Raw genomic sequence first — 19704 nt, 5'->3', positions numbered from 1 at the left:
TGACAAATGATCAAAGGCAACTGAACAGATAAAATACACTCATTTTGAAAGACGGTGCTGGAAAAACTGAGTATCCACCTACAAAAAGTGAATCTAGACACAGAGCTTACTCCTTTCATGAAAAATTAACTCCAAATGGATCACAGACCTAAATGTAAAATGCAAAACTATACAACTTCTAGAAGATAACAGGAAATATAGGTGACCTTGGGTTTGGCAATGACTTTTTAGATATGACACCAAAAGTATGATCCATGAAAGAAAAAAACTGGTAAGTTAGACTTCATTAAAATGTAAAACTTCGGCTCTGATTAAAGGTTCTTGGGGAAGAGGCAGCCGGGGGAGGGGAAAAGGAAGACTGTTTATTAAAAAATTTTTTTAACTTTTTTAATTTAAAAAAAAATTTTAATACATGGGTGAAACATAAATGGGAGGGGACTAGGAGAACTAAAATATCAATCAATAAAATAAAGAACAATTGCATGCCACTGGAAAGAGGATGATAAAAATAACTGAGATCAGCTGTCCAATTTTATGAAATAATTCTTCAGTTGCTCAAAGAATACACTATCATTTTAACTGTTGTAGTTAAAAAAAAAAGAGCTGGAGAATGTCCAGAGTGACACAACAGAAATGATTAAGGGGATAGAGGATTATATGGGTCTGGGTGTGGCAAACTTTTTTTGAAGTCTGTTCTGCGAAAGATACTGTTAAGAGAATGAAAAGACAAGCCACAAACTGGGAGAAATATTTTCAAAACACATTTCTGATATAGGACTTGCATCCAAAATATACAGAGTTCTTAAACCTCAATAACAAGATAACAAACAATCCATTTTAAAAATGGGAAAAAGATCTGAACAGATCCTCACCAAAGAAGACAGACAGATGGCAAATAAGCATATGAAAAGATGCTCAACACATCATATGTCATTAGGGAATTGCAAATTAAAACAAAAATGTAATACCACTATACACCTTTTGAAATGGCTAAAATCCAAAACACTGACAACATCAAATGTTGACAAGGATGTGGAACATTACTGGGTGTGATACAAAATGGTACAGTTACTTTAGAAGCAAGTCTGGCTATTTCTTACTAAGCTAAACATAGGCTTACCATATGATCCAGCAATCATGCTCCTGGATATTTACCCAAATGAGATGAAACTTATGTCCACACACAAAAAACTGCACATAACTGTTTAGAGCAGCATTATTCATAATTACCCACAGTTAGAAACAACCAAGATATCCTTTAATATGTGACTGGATAAACAAACTGTGACAGATCCATACAATGGAGTATTATTCAGTGATATAAAGAAATGAGCTATCAAGCCGCAAAAGACATGGAGAAAGCTTAAATGCAGACTGCTAAGTGAAAGACGCCAATCTGAAAATGCTACATACTGTACTATTTCAACTATATGGAATTCTAGAAAAGGCAAAGCCATAGAGACAGTAAAAGGATCAGTAGTTGCCAACAGCTCAGGGGGATGAGAGGAGGGAAGAATAGGTGGCACATGGGGCATTTTTAGGGCAGTGAAACTATTTGGTATGATACTGCCATGGTGGATACTTGACATTATACATTATTCAAAACCCATAGAACTGTACAAAGCAAAGAGTGAACTCTAACGTAAACTATGAACTTTACTAATAATGCATCAATATTGGTTCATCAATCATAAAAAATGTACCATATTAATGGAAGCTGCTGATAACAGGAAACTGTGAGGGGAGAAAGGGAGTATATGGGAACTTTCTGTACTTTTGTATAATTTTTCTACAATCTAATACTGCTCTAAAAATAAAGTCCATTAAAAAAATGAAATTTAAAATGCTACATTGGAAAGTATTCACTCAATGCAAAATAAAGTACTAAAAGAGGAATAGGGAAACAAAACAGACAAGCACCATATGGAAAACAAAAAATAAGATGGCAAATATAAATACAACTATATCAATAATCAGAAGGCAGAGATTATCTGTATATAAAATATAAATACAATATATAAAATGTGATCCAACTATATATCATTTATAAAAGACACACTTTAGATTTTAAGACACAAACAGACTGAAGGTAAGAAGACGGAAAAATATATATCATTTGAAAAGCAACCACAAGAAAGTTGAAGTGTCAATAATAATATCAAACAAAATAGACTTTAAAACAAAAAATGCTGTTAAAAATAAAGAGACACATATAATGATAAAAGGGTCAATCCATCAGGAAGCAAGTATGTACCCAATAATGAAGCATCAAAATACCTGAAACAAAAACTTGCAGAAATAGAAAACCCAAACAAAAGAGCTGGAGACTTCAATACCTAACTTTGAATAATGGATAGAACAACTAGACAGATCAACAAGGAAATTGAACAACACTATAAACCAACTAGACTTAACATACATCTACAGAACATTTGACCTGACAACAGACTATAAATTCTTCTCAGGCACACATGAAACATTCTCCAGGACAGACCAAATACTAGGTCATAAGACAAACCCCAATAAATTTAAAAGGATAGATATGATACAAAATATGTTCTCTAACTACAATGAAATGAAATTAAAATCAATAAAATGGAAACACAGGAAACTCACATATATATGGAAATTAGGCAAAAATCAAAATATTTACAAATCATGTATCTGAAATATATAAGGAACTCTTACAACTCTTACAACAATAAAAAGACAAGTAACCAGCTATAAAATGGGCAAAGGATCTGAACAGACATTTCTCAAAAGAAGATGTAAAAATGGCCAAAAAGCACATGAAAAGATGCTCAACATCATTAGTCATCAGGGAAATGCAAATCAAAATCACAATGAGATGCTACTTCACACTCACTAGGATGCCTAGAATCAAATTCAGATAACAAATGTTGGCAAGGATATGGAGAAATTGGAAACCTCATACACTGTTGGTGGGAATGTAAAATGTTCCAGCAATTTTTGATAACAGTTTGGCAGTTCCTCAAGTGATTAAATATAGAACTACCATATGACCCAGAATTCCACTTCTATGTATACGCCAAGAGAAATGAAAACATATATACACACAGTAACTTGTACATGGATTTTTATTGCAGCATTATTCATAATAGTCAAAAGGTAGAAACATCCAAATATCCATCAACAGAAGAATGGATAAATAAAATGTGCTATATTCATATATCCATACAATGGAATATTATTTGGCCATAAAAAGGAATGAAATCCTGAGACATGCTACAACATGGATGAATCACAAAAATATTATGTAAGTGATAGACGCCAGTTACCAAGAACACATACTAAATTATTCCACTCATATGAAATTCCAGATATAATTAGTGGTAGCTTAGGGTTTGAAGGGTAGGGAGGAGGGGTAATAGCCAAAGGCTACAGGGTTTCTTCTTGAGGTCATGAAAATGTTCTAAAATTAACTGTGATGATGGTTGCACGTATCTGTGATTATACTAAAAATCACTGAACATACACATTAAATGGGCAAATTCTATGCTATGTGAATATAAATCAATAAAGCTATTTTTAAAATAGACAACTCTATACTAACAACTGTGAAACAGTGAAACACCGGATGAAAATTTGTGATTTCCTATGAGAACATAAACTAATAAATTTCATTAAAGAGGAAAGCAATAATCTAATTTGGTCAATTACCATAATTTTTGTTTCAATAAACACCCTGTCACAAATATTGATCCCAGACAAAAGATATTTCCAAACCTTTAAGGAAAAAGGTACTTTATTTACAATAGAAAGTGATGAAAAGCATCCCAATTCAATTTACAAGACAACTCTAATTCAATAACCTGACATATACCACAAGCACACAGCGTATACATACACATATGAAAATTAAAGATCAATCCTACTTAGAAATATAGAGGACAAGTCCCAAGTAAAATATTTGAAAAGTCATTCTAGTAGTTATTTTTTAAAGCACAACATGATTAAGGAGGATTTATCCCAGAAATACAAACTGGTACAATCTCTTAAAGATCTCTGTAATAAGCCTAGGGACCTCTCTATCCCAGCCTGATTTCAAAAAGATCATTAAAAGAGTTATAAAATAAATATGCCAAAATATTAGCTTTCTTCTAGATTAGTAGTAAACAGAAAATGCATTGTAAAAAAGCTCCTATTCAAAATAACAAACAAAACAAATAAAATATGTAGGACTAAACCTAACAAGAAATGTGCCATATATTTAAAGAAAAGAAAATAACTACAAAACATTCCTGACAAACGTAGAAAAAAAAAGACAAAACAAAAAGAATAATTAGATGGCAATGAAGGTACTTACGTAAGTGAATATCCTTGTTCTTAGGAAATGTACATGGCAGAATTAAGTGTTCTAGGAGCATGATGTATACAACCTACACTCAGGTGTTCAGAAAATGGATTGAAAATATAGATAGATGATAGATAGACAGATAGATAGATAGACAGATAGATAGATGAAAAGGAAGGAAAGAAGGAAGGGAGGGAGAGATGGAGGGAGGGAGAGAGGGAGGGAAGAAGGAAGGAAGGAAGGAAGGAAGAAAAGGAGGAAGGGCATAAGTGGCTAAATGTCAAATTTGTTGGATGTGGGTATCAGAGGGTGGGGTAGGGATATGCTGGAGTTTTCTCTTTCAGGTTTGTATGATTTTTGTAACTGTCCTGTAAGATTGAAAGTATTTAAAAATAAAAATGTTTTAAAAAATGAATATGTAGAGAGGTATTCTATAAAACCAGATGAAGGATTCACTATTGAAAAGATGTGAAGCTTTCCCCAAATTAACAAAAATGTAATATAGAAATAAGAATCCCAACCAGATTTCATCTTTTTTTAATATTCATTTTATTGAGATATATTCACATACCACGCAGTCATATAAAACAAATCGTACATTCAATTGTTCACAGTACCATTACATAGTTGTACATTCATCACCTAAATCAATCCCTGACACCTTCATTACCACACACACAAAAATAACAAAAATAATAATTAAAGTGAAAAAGAGCAATTAAAGTAAAAAAGAACACTGGGTGCCTTTGTCTGTTTGTTTCCTTCCCCTATTTTTCTACTCACCCATCCATAAACTAGACAAAGGGGAGTGTGGTCCTTATGGCTTTCCCAATCCCATTGTCACCCCTCATAAGCTACATTTTTATACAACTGTCTTCAAGATTCATGGATTCTGGGCAGACTCTATCTTAAACTTGAGAAAAAGAAAACTAAAGTTTATCTGGTTAAATGAATCTAAGATATGCAAGAAATTTTGTAAAGGAAACTATAAAGGGTGGGAAACTATTAAATATGGAAACATATTATAAAACTTAAGTATTTTAAAATGTGGTACCACTGTAGTAAGAGAGAGATTAATGGAATGAAATCAGATCTTCAAAAGTCGGCTAAGTGAATAAAATAATTAAACATATGACAAAAACAGCAACCAAATGAGTGAGAAAAGCAAGATTATTCCATAAATAGTACTGGGACACTGGCTGATCATCTGACAAATAAGATCCCTATCTTACACCATAGATCAATGAAATTCAAGATGGATTACAATTTATTACTACAAACAAATGAAACAAATAACTAAAACCCATAAAATATAACAAATTATTTCTGGCAAATATTCATATATGATTAAGGAAGTCTTAAAACCTTAATAGAGCAAAATATTGCAAGAGCCTTTTATACATAACATAATAAAATGCTAATGTCTTTACTGTATTAAAAAGTTCTTAGAGGAGGTGGGGTAAGATGGTGGCAAAGGAAGGTGTGGAATTTTGTATGTCCTCTAAGGCAGGCAATAAATAGACAGGAACTGTCTGGAACAATTGTTTGGGGGATTTCCATGACCAGACACATATCATACTCCAGTATGGTATGGGTGGAAGGGTCAAGATCGCAGTGCAGAACCATAAGTCTCCCAATCTGTCAAGGCTAGCGCATCTCCCCCACTAGCATGGCAGGCTGGTCTGGAATCACTTCCCCACAGGAAAAAGAAGCAGTCTCTACCAGGAGCAAGGGAGGGTAGCTCAACCAATTTCCAATTGCAGTTTTAATTAACAAATTCAGACTCCCGAACACAAGCTCCAAGAACAGATAAACCCAGAGAAAGCCTGAAAGGAACCCTGAGCTCTCTCAATAGCAGAGAAAAGGCAGGGTTGGAAAAAACAAAAACAAAAACAAAAAAAAAAATAACAGAGGCATTTGGAGTTGGCTGGGTGCACAATACTAGAAAAGGGCTGTGCCCCCAGAAAGAAGCACATAAACCGGGTACCAACTATGACTCTTGACTGGTGAACCAGGGGACTGGGAACCAGGTCTGAAAAGGATTTTTTTTAACTTTTTAGCATTAAAGAAAGCAGCAGGCTTTTTCAGTTGTCAGAACTTCCCCAGGCAAGGGCAGAGTTAAGAAATATCTGAGAGACAAAATAACCAGCCAGGTGAAGGAGATAATTCCCTGAAGGGCGTTGCTCTGGTTTGCTAATGTTGCCATTTGCAAAATACCAGGAAGTGGATTGGCTTTTATACAGGAGGGTTATCTGGTTACAAAGTTACAGTCTTAAGGCCATAAAGTGTCCAAGGTAAGGCTTTAACAACAGGGTACCTTCACTGAAGGATGGACAATAGCATCCGAAAACCTATGTTAGCTGGGAAGGCATGTGGCTGGCATCAGCTTGCTCCTAGGCTGCATTTCAAAACGGCATTCTCTAAAATGTCAGTGTCAGCTTCCAACAGCCATCTTTGAAATATGTCTCTCAGCTGCAGCTCCTCTCCAAAATGTCAATCTCAGTTGCTCTCTCTCTTGGCTGAAGCTCTGAGCTCCTTCTGTCTGAGTACTTACATAGTGCTCTAGTAAACTAATCAAGGCCCACACTGAATGGGTAGGGCCATGCCTCCATGGAAATTATCTAATTAGAGTCATCACCTACAATTGGGTGGGTCACATCTCCATGGAAACAACCTAATCCAAAGGCTCCAACTTAATCAACACTAATACGTCTGCCCCCACAAGACTGAATCAAAGAATATGGCTTTTTTCTGGGGGACATAATATATACAACCAGCACAGGCATATGTTCCCTAAGAAAGAGGGGACAGGGCACAGCACAAGTGGCACCTCTCATTCAGAGAATTTAGGTCCCAGGGGCTGGAAAACAAACAGTTTAAGAACCCCTCTGCCTCAGCTTCTGTCTCAACAATGCCCCTGGAAGAGACAGAGTGTGCTAAAAACTAAAGGCATGGTACCACTTGGGCTGGTGGGGAGCTGCGGGCTGACAAGTGGTTCCTCCTTGGCAGGAGAAAAAGCACAGAATCAAGAAGCTTCACAGGAAAGACTGGCAACCTGCTGGGTCTCATCCCCAGGGAACCTTCATACCAATTACACCCACTTCATGAATCCTGGGCTTGTCTTGTCTGGGAAAATCTGATTGGGGTCAATCCTATCTGGGAAGATTCTCCTCCATATAGGCAGGGCAAGAATCAGAAAAACAAGAGCTGAAAAATTCTAATCACTTAAACAGAAGCTATGCTAGAGGTCTAGAGTAAGTTGAACGGAATGTCAAACAACAGATAGAGCACAAAGCCAGCAAACAAGAAAACCCTAGGAAAAAAGGGAGAAAATGACCTCCAGAATAAACAAATCATTGAAATCAGATGCTCAGACACCAGCAAAATAATCGTGAGTCATACCTGGAAGCATGAAGATATGGCTCAGTCAAAGGAAGAAACTAACACTCCAAATGAGATATAGAAGTTGAAACAACTAATTAAAGATGTTCAAACAAATCTTCTAAACCAAATCAACAAGAAGAAGGAAAAAGTGGCAAAAGAGATGAGGATATAAAGAAGACACTGAGTGACCGATCATACAGAAGAATCTGAAAGCTTGAAAAAACAAATGGCAGAACTTATGGGAATGAAAATCACAATAGGAAAGATGAAAAACACAATGGAAACATACAACAGCAGATTTGAAGAGGCAGAAGAAAGAAACCAGTGACTAGAGGACACGACATCTGAAATCCTACATGCAAAAGAATGGATAAGGAAAAGAATGGAGAAATAGGAGTAGAGTCTCAGGAAATGGAATTACAACACGAAGCACACAAATATATATGTTATGGGTGTCCCAGAAGGAGAAGAGAAAGAAAAAGGGGCAGAAACAATAATGGAGGAAATAATCACTGAAAATTTCCCAACTCTTATGAAAGACATAAAATTACAGATCCAAGAAGTATAGCATACCCCAAACAGAACAGATCTGAATAGACTTACTTCAAGACACTTACTAATCAGACTGTCTAATGTTAAAGAAAAGAGAGAATTCTGAAAGCAGCAAGAGAAAAGCAATCCATTACATACAAGGGGAGCTTGATAAGACTATATGTGAACTTCTCAGCAGAAACCTTGGAGGCGAGAAGGCAGTGCTATGACATGTTAAGGTACTGAAAGAGAATACTGCCAACCAAGAATTCTATATTCAGCTAAACTGTCCTTTGAAAATGAGGGAGAGTTTAAAATATTTTCAGACAAACAGACACTGAGTTTGTGACAAGAGAACAGCTCAACAAGAAATTCTAAAGGGAGCACTACAAGCAGACAGAAAAAGACAGAATAGAGAGGTTTGGAGAAGAGTATAGAAATAAAGATTAGTAGTAAGGGTAAAAAGAGGGGAAAAATAATATATTACATATAAAATTCAAAAGACAAAATGATAGAAGAAAGTACTGCCTTTACAGAAATAACATTAAATGTTAATAGATTTAATTCCCCAATGAAAAGACATAGACAGACATAACGGATTAAAAACAGGACCCATCTATATGCTGTCTGAAAAAGACACACTTTAAACCCAAGGACAAAAATAGGTTGAAAGTGAAAGGCTAGAAAAAGATATTTCACACAAACAACAACCAGAAAAGAGCAGGGGTAGCTATACTAATAACAGACACATTGGACTTCAAATGTAAAGCAATGAAAAGAGACAAAGAAGAACACTATATATTAATAAAAGGCATAATTCATCAAGAGATAACAATCATAAATATTTATGCACCAAGCCAGAGTGCCTCAAAATACATGAAGGACACACTGACAACACTGAAGGGAGAAGTAGACACCAACCACAATAGTAGTTGGAGTCTTCATACATCACTCTTGTTGAAAAGAACATCTAGAGAAAAGATCAATAAAGAAACAGATTTTGAATAGAGTGATGAATGAACTAGAATTAACAGACATTTACAGAACATTGCACCCAAAAGCAGCAGGATAAATGTTTTTCTCAAGTGCTCATGGATCATTCTGAATGGTACACCACATATTGGGACACAAATCAAGTCTCAATAAATTTTAAAAGATCAAATTATACAAAACACTTTCTCAGATCATAACGGAATGAAGTTGGAAATCAATAACAGGCAGAAGGCTGGAAAATTCACAAGTATATGGAGGCTAAACAACACACTCTTAGTGTTGAAATTACAAGAGAGGGAGAAATTACAAGAGAAATCAGTAAATTTCTCGAGGCAAATGAAAATGAGAACACAACATATCAAAACTTACAGATGCAGCATAGGCAGTGCTGAGAGGGAAATTTATTGCCCTGTGCCTATATTAACAAAGAAGAAAGAGCAAAAAGTCGATGAATCAACTGCTCACCTGGAGGAACTAGAGAAAGAACAGCAAACTAACACAAAGTAAACAGAAGGAAAGAAGTAGTAAAAATTAGAGCAGATATAAATCGAGAACATGGAAACAATAGAGAGAATCAGCAAAAACAGAAGATGGTTCTTCGAGAAAATCAATAAAATTGATGGATCCTCAGCTAGGCTGGCAAAGCAAAAGAGATAGAATATGCAAATAATGAAATAAAAAATGATAGGGGGGACATAACTACTGACCCCAAACAGATAAAGGAGATAACAAGAGGAACTATGAGAAACTATATGCTAACAAACTAGATAACTTGGATTAAATGGACAAATTCCTAGAAAATTGTGCTGGTTTGGATTATTATGTCCCCCAAAACACCAGGTTCTTTAATGCAATCTTGTGGGGGGCAAATGTATTTAGTCTTGATTAGGTTGAAACTTTTGGATTAGGTTGTTTCCATGGAGATATGACCAACCCAACTGTAGGTGATAACTCTGATTAGATTATTTTCATTGAGGTGTTGCCCCACCCATTCAGGGTAGGTCATTATTGAATCACTGGAGCACTTTAAAAAGAGCCACAGGGGCCCAGATGCAGAGCAGGTGTGAGTGACATTTTGGAGAGCAACTGAGAGTGACATTTTGAAGAGCAGCTGCAGCTAAGAGAGGACAAAATGCCTGAAGAGAAACACTTTGGAGAATGCCATCTTGAAACACAACCTGAGAACAAGCAGATGCCAGCCACATGCCTTTCCAACTAACAGAGGTTTTCCGGATGCCAATGGCCTTTCTCCAGTGAAGTACGCTTTGTTGATGCCTTACCTTGGACATTTTATGGCCTTAAGACTGTAACTTTGTAACCAAATAAACCCCCTTTATAAAAGCCAATCCATTTCTGGTGTTTTGCAAAAGGGCAGCATTAGCAAACTGGAACAGTGTGTGAATAAAACTGTTCATAAAATAAACAAAAAGATACAAGTGCTGGAGAAGATGTGGAGGGAGAGATATACCTAGTCACTGTTGGTAGGGAAGTAGAATAGTGCAGCCCCTCTGGTGAGCAGTGTTGTGGTTCCACAGGAGGGTAAGTATAGGATTGCCGTAAGATCCTGCAACCCCGTTATTTGGTATATACTTGGAAGAACTGAAAGCAGGGACATGAATAGGTTTTGCATTCTGTTTACAGCGGCAGTATTTATGATTTGTAATGGATGGAGGTGGTCTAAGGGTACATCTACAGGTACACAGAAGGGTTAACTGTGATGTATACATACAAAGGAATACTGAGTAGCTGCAGGAAGGAATGAAGTTATGAGGCATGCAACTAGGTGAATGAACCCTGAGGACGTGTTGAGTGAAATAACCCAAAAACAAAAGGACAAATATTGTAAAGCCTCACTAATATAAACTAATTATAATGAGCAAATGCTGAGAATTGAATTCAAGAGCATAGGTTATCAGGGGATAAAATGTGGGCAGAGATTGGGGAATAGATGATGCAGGAGTATAGAATGTTCTATAGGGCTTATTGTAAAGGTTCCTAGATTGTAAGCTCTTACAGCAGTCACATCTATTCCTAAGTTTTAACTGTTATTTAAGAGAGGTTTATTTGGTACAAAATTTATATTCTTTGTAGCCCACCATCTAATTTAACCTGTAAGGTCATTTATTTAAACAACATAACTACATGAAACCTAGAATAGGGAATGAGATTTTATTATTCTGTACAGGTTAATTTTGTTATTCTGTAATACTGTGATACATCCCAGAGTATTTGGAGCAGAAAAAAATAATACACACACACATGCACACAGGTTCCTTAAGGGACTGGGGGAAAACGTGGAGCTCTTAAACTTCCCCACTTGGGAAATTCCTGATTTCTCACAAGCATTGGGGATGCCCGATTTAATAAGTCAAGCCCTTGATCTTGGGGCATTCCCTTAAGAAACTTATCTCTGCAAAGGAGAGGCTAAGCCTACTTATAATTATGCCTAAGAGTCACTCCCAGAGAACCTATTTTGTTGCTCAGATGTGGCCTCTCTCTCTCAGCCAACCTGAAAATAAATTCACTACCCTTCCCCCTTCATGGGACATGACTCCCAGGGGTGTTAGTCTCCCTGGCAATGTGGGACATAACTCATTCCAGGGATGAGCTCATGGGATTGGGAATGCCTTCTTGACCAAAAGGGGGAAAAGAAATGAAAAAAAAGTTTCATTGGCTAAGAGATTTCAAATATTTGAGAGGTCATTCTGGAGGTTTTATGCATTTTATAGATATTCCTTTTTAGTTTCTAGTTATTGGCATAGCTAGAAGGTAGTACCTGAATCTTTTGAACTGCAACCCAGTAGACTTCATTCTTGATGATGACTGTAAAACTATATAGCTCTTATCGTGGGATCACGTGATTGTGAAAACCTTGGGAGTGACACTCCCTTTATGCAGTGTATGGGCAGATGAGTAAAAAAAACAAAAAATATATAAATAATAGAGAGGGGATAAGGGATATGGGATGTTTTGGGTGTTCTTTTTAATTTTTATTTTTATTTTTTTTCTTTAGTTTGGAGTAATGAGAATATTCTAAAATTGATTGTGGCAATGAATGTACGACTATATGATAATACTGTGAACCACTGATTGCATACTTTGGATGGATTATACGGTGTGTGAATATATCTCAATAAAATTGCATTTTAAAAAAAGTTCTTATAACAGGAGGAAAAAGTAAAAGAGCCCAAAGAGAAATACTCGAAAGACATTAACATCTAATTCACTATAAAAGAAATGCAAATGAGAAATAAAGATTTTTTAATGTGCAAAATTCCCTACTGCCCAATGAATTCAAATTAACACAGTCTTGAGTTTCATCTCCAATCATTTGGTCAAGGTTTTTAAAATAGTGGTTATTTCCAGGGTTATCAAAGGTGTAAGGAAACAAGTACTCCTAGAAGCTCCCATAGTAACATAAATTTGTATAACCTTTCAGTGGGGCAATTTGTTATATATATAAACAACTTTAAAAAAAATATGCTTACTCTTCAGTTAAGCAATCGTTCTTCTAGAGATTTATCCTAAGAAAAAATTCTTATGATGCACATTCAAAGATATTTACTGTAGTGTTTTTTATGAAAGTAAAACATTAGAAATAATTGAGGATTGATTTAAATAAGCCAGGATGCATAAATATAATAGAATGTGAGGCAACCACTCAACCATATGTAAAAAAAAAAAAAGGACAAAAAAAAAGATAAACAACCAGACAAGGAAGATGTTCATAATATATTCAATAAGAAAAAAGTTACAAAGAAGTATGTATAAATTCCATTTTATATAAAAATTTTTACATGTAATCATAAGCATAGGAAAACATCTGGAAATATAAACTGCAAAACATTAATGCTGGTAATATTTGGATAAAATCATGGGCAATTTTTTTCTTTACGCTTATCTGCATTTTCTAATTTTTATACAGAGAAAAATTACTTGTGAAACAAAAAAAAGTTTTAAAAGAAAAAGAATGCTGGGTATTTTTATGACACTCACTATTTCTTGAGTCTGAAATAACTCAGTACAATTCAATATAACTGAAAAAATTAAACCTATACACTAATTATTTCAAAATCAATTTTGAGTCCACAAAATAACTTAGTAACTGTAAATCATTAACAATTATTTGCTATTATTATGCTGCTTAAACCCTTGACTAAATTATAAATATTAATTCCAATTTGGGTATCAAGGATTTAAGCTTATTTTTTAAAAAAGATACTGTAAAGAAATTTTAAAATGTTTCAAGGCAATTTAGCACCAAAACCTACAACTGGGAACAGAGGCAGAATATGATTTGGCAAAAACAGTTAACTGAGACAGCAAAAGAAAGGATAAACCAAGAAAAATGAAAAAACTAGAGAAAGAAATGAATCATGAAAGAAGGAAGAACAACAGTTTACTAAAGCTAACCCAGCAGAAAAAATAAGAGAGGCAGAAGAAAGCCCAAAAGTTTTAGTACAGTTCCAAGAAGAGAGTAGTTGGGTAGTTTCAGCAAACTACTACTATTCTTTTAGAAATAATTCTTTCACTGGGCAAGGGGATTTCAACAACATTAACCAATTAGACTAGGTATTGAGTCAGCTTTGAGGCTCCCCCAATAACCTATAATCCTGGTTCCTGAAGATGAGACTGAGTATTTATTTTCTTGTCCAGTATCACAGTTCCTCCTATATTACTCTTTCCTCTACTCTTCCAGGGATCTGGAGTTTATTTTGAATCATAATCTTTGCCTATTACCTAATCATACTAAAGCAATTAAATAACATATTTAGACCGATTGCCTTCTGTGGCTATATCCTACGCACATCACTGCCCAAATCTGCACTGGACCCAGTGAATGTTAAACTTTTGTGTATGATTCACCCACGTGGCCTGCCCATCCTACTACCAAATACAATGCTCTTTACAAAATATGTATTTCCTAAGTACATTAATTTATTTCATACAATTTTCTTTTATAAAATAATTTGTATTTGTCAATATAGGAGAGTGACTAAAAAGGAAGGGTTAGAAAAATAGAAGTGAAACTACTCCAGTGGTATAAAATGTACGCAACGATGCAGGCCAGAGAATAATTTCTTTTCTGGTACTTGGTTAAAGTAACTAGTTTAGATGATGTCACACAATTAAGATGAAAAATTAAGGTGAGTATCATAGGCAACTTACCTTACCCAGACACATACTTCAGAGCCTCCTGCAGGATTTTTTAAAATTAGTTTTATTTCTAAAGCAGATGAGATTTCAAATCTTCACCTGGCTACATAAAAATACTAAATTGATTTGCTGTGTTGAACTATGCTCAGAAAACCAGTAGTCACTTCAAATTCTTTATTTACCTGATAGAGTTAAAAATGCCTTCCTGCTAGACAGTATTCTATGGAGGAAATAAAATCTGCATTATTTCCTCAAAAAGGAAAAGAAAAAATGTGAATAAATAGAGAAATAGGGCAAATAACAAGAACACAAGAAATCATTATACTTATTTAGGAAAGCTGTTTTCAACCACACTATTTCAAGTATATAATTATACTAAACAATTGCTGTTGTCCAACAATTATATAACAAATACAATTCAACAATATGGATTGTAGGCTGTCAGTGATAGAGAAAAAATTCTCTTATCTACTTGTTGAAGCAAATCTGCTTAGCAACAAATTGAAGCAACTTTAGCTACAAAGCTAATTTAAAAGTAATAAATTGCTGAAAGAACTTACATAGATAATTCTCCAAAGAAGATATATAATTAGGCAATAAAGATATAAAAAGATGCCCAGCATCATCAGTCATTAGGGAAATGCAAACCAAAACCACAAGATACCACTTCATACCCACTAGAGTGGCTATATTTTAAAAAACGTAAAATAAAAATTGTTGGCAAGAAGAAACGTGGAACCCTCATGCATTGCTGGTGGGAATGTAAAACAATTTGGTGTTTGCTCAAAAAGTTAAACATAGAACTACCATATGACCCAGCAGTTCTACAACTAAGAATATTACAAAAAAAAAAAAGAAGAAGAATGAAAACAGGGACTCAAACAGGTACTCCTACATCAATAGTCATAGCTTTATTCACAACAGTCAAAAGATGAAAACAGTCCAAGTGCCCATTACAGTTGAATGGATAAACAAAATGTGGTATATACATACAGTAGAGTATTAGCCAGCCATAAAAAGGAATGGAGTTCTGATACATGCTACAAAATGGATGAATCTTGAAAACATTTTATTGAGTTAAATAAGCCAGATACAGAAGAATAAATGGTGTATGATTCTACTTATATGAAAAACTATAATACGTAAATTCAGAGAGACAGAAATTAGATTAGATGTTACCAGGGGCTGGTGGGAGAGGGGAATGGGGAGTTATTGCTTAATAGGTACAGAGTTTCTTGTTTCATTTACAGTAATGATAGTGGTAATCATTGCACAACCTTGTGAACGTAATTAATGCCACTGAGTTGTACACTTAAAATGGCAAATTTGTATATGTACTTTACGACAATATAATTTTTTAAAATAATAATAAACTGCTAAGAAAGAAAAATGCAGCACCTAACAACTGTCAGCTGGTGCTTACCTTGCACTAACAGCTAATACCAACGTGTTCTCCTGTTGAACATGAACAAGTTCACAAAAACCAACATCAAACAAGTCCACTCTATGACAGTGATGAAACAAGACAAAAACAAGGCTCTGGATTCATGTCTGATGAAAATAAGCATTCTGTGAAAACCACAAAAATGATCAAACACTTCCCTCATTCAGCAAACATAAATGACTGCTACTTCTTCACAAGTTATATCTTTAGCTCCACTCTATTCCTTCTAGCTCCTAGATAAAAATTCTTAGAATGGCAAATGATATCCCACTGGGATAACACCCAATTCACACTTCTTTGAACCTAACACAAGCCCCACCTAACACGTTCATACGGAGATGTCTCATGGTTCCCCATGGTATGCAGTAACCCTTGTAATAAACCCAAATTTGTTTGAAGACAGGTATGCACTCTTTGGCCAATGGACATGAGCACTACATTTATTTTTAAATATTTAACAAACCAGTCTACACACTATTTCAGGCCAGTCTTTAGCCTGAAGTTACGGTATTGCTATGCAAACAGGCAGAAAGAAGGAGACTGTAGTTATCCCAGACACAAATCCTAATATATATCAATAGTTAATATATGACAAAGGATTATCACAAATCAGTGGAAAAGGGGATGTGCTGGTTTGGATCTGTTATGTGCTCCAGAAAAGACTATTTTCTTTTAATCCAATCTTTTGAGGGCAGACCTATTATGGGCGGGACCTTTTGATTAGGCTATTTCCATGGAGATGTGACCACACCCATTCAAGGTGGGTCTTAATCCCCTTGCTGGAGTCCTCTATTAGAGGATAAAAGTCAGAGACATTTTGAAGAGAAGCTAAGATATATAATCCAGAGTTTGCCTCCAGGAGAAGCTAAGACAGAAGCCCAGAGACATTTTGGAAAAAGCAACAGAAACCAGAAGCCAACCCCAGGAGAGACCTAGCAGACTCTGACCATGTGCCTTCCCATGTGACAGAAGAACATCAGGTGCCATCAGTCTTTCTTCAGAGAAGGTATCGTCCTATTGGTGACTTAATTGGGACATTTTCATGGCATTAGAATGGTAAATTTGTGAACTAATCAACCCCATTGTAAAAGCCAGTCCATTTCTGGTATATTGCATTCCAGCAGCTTTAGCAAACCATAACAGGGGAGACCAGCTAATAAATGGTATGGTACAATTGATTAGCTGCTTGGGGAAAAATTATCTTAGAGTCACACTATGTATCAAAGTAAATTCTGGTTGGATAAAATGTTAAAATATAAAAGATCAAAACACAAAAAAATAGAAGAAAATACAAATAAATATTTTATCAAAACTCTGGATTGTATAGGAATTTCCTTGTTTAGGAGATGAAAGAAATCATTAAGGAAGAGCTCATTAACTACACAAAAATTTAAATATATATATATATATTAGGAAAAACATGAACAAGATGCAAACAATGAGCTGGGAAGTATTAATATATTTAGTATATAAACATCTTATACAAACTAATAGAAAATTAAGAGGGTAAAGTATATGGAACAATAATTCAAAAAGGAAGAAACCCAAGTGGCTAATAAATAATCAAGATCATTAATAAAAAGTTATAAATTAAAACAACTAAGAAAGTCTATTTTTCACTAATGAATTAGAAAAAAATATTTTTAAATAAGCCAGTGACTGCACATTAAACTGACAATTAAATATTATTACAGTGAGTTAAAATTTTTGAGTCCTTTTGGAAAGCAATTGGGTAAATTATAAACAGTCTATAATCTAATTATTTTACATCTAGGACTCTAGTGTGAGGAAATAATACTAAATAGGATGAAGCTTCAATGTGCACAGATGTTCATAGCAGCATTATGTTTATAATGGAAAAAAGATGAAACAACCTGAATTTCCAACTATAAAGTAAGAGTGCATCCACTAGAGAGACTATTATACAGTCATTAAATTTATGTAAATAAAAAATTCATAACATCATGGAAAAATATTTATGTCATAATGTTGAGTGAAAAAAAATTAGGATGCAAAACTCTACATAAGATCTGTAATACATACCAAAATATGACTGAGAGACTGAATATAAAAAAAGAGCAATGGCCAGACAATATACAACAATAGAACTCTGATGTACAAAAATGCAACAACCAGCCTGGGAAACTAAGGCACAATCCCTGAAGCAATAACTCCAGGAAGCCAAACCACAACTTCTGCAGCAATCAGCCCAGAACGATCAGGACTTAACCAATGACTGCCAGATTCCCTAATTTTTGCAATCTCCCTCCTTAAACGTCTAATTCAGGACCAAACAGACATATCCGAACATGTTTCCCAAACCAATCACACAGGATGTCCCACTTCTAGTTCTCCAACCGCTACCTTCCCCTTGCAAAAATCTTCAATAAAAAACACACATGAAGCCTCCAAAAAATTGAACTTCTTTTTTCACTAAGAACCATTCTCACCCTCCTGCCTGCCTTTGAATCTCTGACAACCACAAGAGATGGTGGCTAACTCCCACGCTATAGCAAGCTCTGAATAAATAGCCTTTCTTTGTTCTCATTTGTATGGTCCTTGTTTATTTCCACATAAAAAAAACTAAACATAAAAACACTGAAATGAAATATACCACAAAAATCAATAATTGTTGCCTGCTTCTGCAGGTCTGAAGTATGGATATTTTGGGAGTGTTTTTCTCTCTACCCTTCTGTAATGTTTCTAAATATCTAAATTTATAAATTTTTGAAAATAATTTTTAATAAAAATATTTGATAGGCTTCTACTAGCAAATAAAAAGGAATAAATTAGTGATATATTCAACACATAGGTGAATCTCAAAAACATGAAAGAAGCCATACACATATACATACATACTATATACTGTAAGATTCAGTCTATATAATGTCCAAGAACAGGCAAGACTAAGGTATGGTGACAGAATTCAGAAATTAGTCACCTCTGGAAAGGAGTGGAGGTAAAATGACTGGGAAGAGGCAAGAAGCAATTTTATGAGGTGATGGAAATATTCTATATCTTTTTTTGACTAATGGTTATCTGGATAATACAACCGTCAAAACTCTCTGCTTCTCTTTGCTCCCAAGAAGATGGCAGCACAGCCGCCCAAGTCAGTGCTGTTTGTATGTTTGGGAAGCATTTGTCGATCACCCATTGCAGAAGCAGTTTTCAGAAAATTTGTAACTGATGAAAATATTTCCGATAATTGGAGGAGAGACAGTGCTGCAAAATCCACTTAAGAGATAGGAAATTCTCCTGATTATCAAGGGCAAAACTGCATGAAGAATCATGATATTCCTATGAATCATGTTGCCCAGCAGATTACCAAAGAAGACTTGGCCACATTTGATTCTATACTATGTATGGATGAAAGCAATCTGAGAGATCTGAATAGAAAAGGTAGCAAAGTTAAAAACTGCAAAGTGAAAATTGAACTTCTTGGCAGCTATGAGCCACAAAAACAACTTATTATTGTAGATCCCTATTATGGGAATGACTCTGACTTTGAGACTGTGTACAAGCAGTGTGTTAGAACCTGCAAAGCATTTTTGGAGAAGTCACAGTAAAGCTGCATCCATTCACTGCTGAAGGCCGACAATGATTAACATCTTTACAGTGATGTTCTAGGGTTTTCAGTGAGTGTGTTAAAAGTATGTTTCATAGCTCAAGACCACAATTTTTTCAATTTATTTATTTTTTTTATCTTAAAAAATAATCATAGATGGAAATCAACGTTGTGTTTGGCAGAAGAATTAACAAAAATCTCTGATTCAGACAGTTTATGGAGTAAATTAAATGTTCTTAAACAAATTGGACCTCTTATCTTGCCCCAATCATAAAATAGTGGAACAAACAAAATGGTAGAACCATAAAATATGCT

General features: G+C 34.9%; 1 protein-coding gene and 1 pseudogene across 7 annotated transcripts in view; one reads left to right on the top strand and one right to left on the bottom strand.

Moving 5' to 3' along the window:
- The window catches only part of STXBP5L (syntaxin binding protein 5 like), a 553599-nt gene that overhangs the window by 505052 nt on the left and 28843 nt on the right, over nt 1-19704 (bottom strand). The window lies entirely within an intron of this gene.
- On the top strand, nt 18914-19390 carry LOC119534282 (annotated as a pseudogene).

Source organism: Choloepus didactylus, chromosome 1 (genome assembly GCF_015220235.1).
Source record: "Choloepus didactylus isolate mChoDid1 chromosome 1, mChoDid1.pri, whole genome shotgun sequence".
In the NCBI taxonomy this organism is placed as follows: Eukaryota; Metazoa; Chordata; class Mammalia; order Pilosa; family Megalonychidae; genus Choloepus; species Choloepus didactylus.
This window is presented reverse-complemented; position numbering and strand designations above follow the sequence as displayed.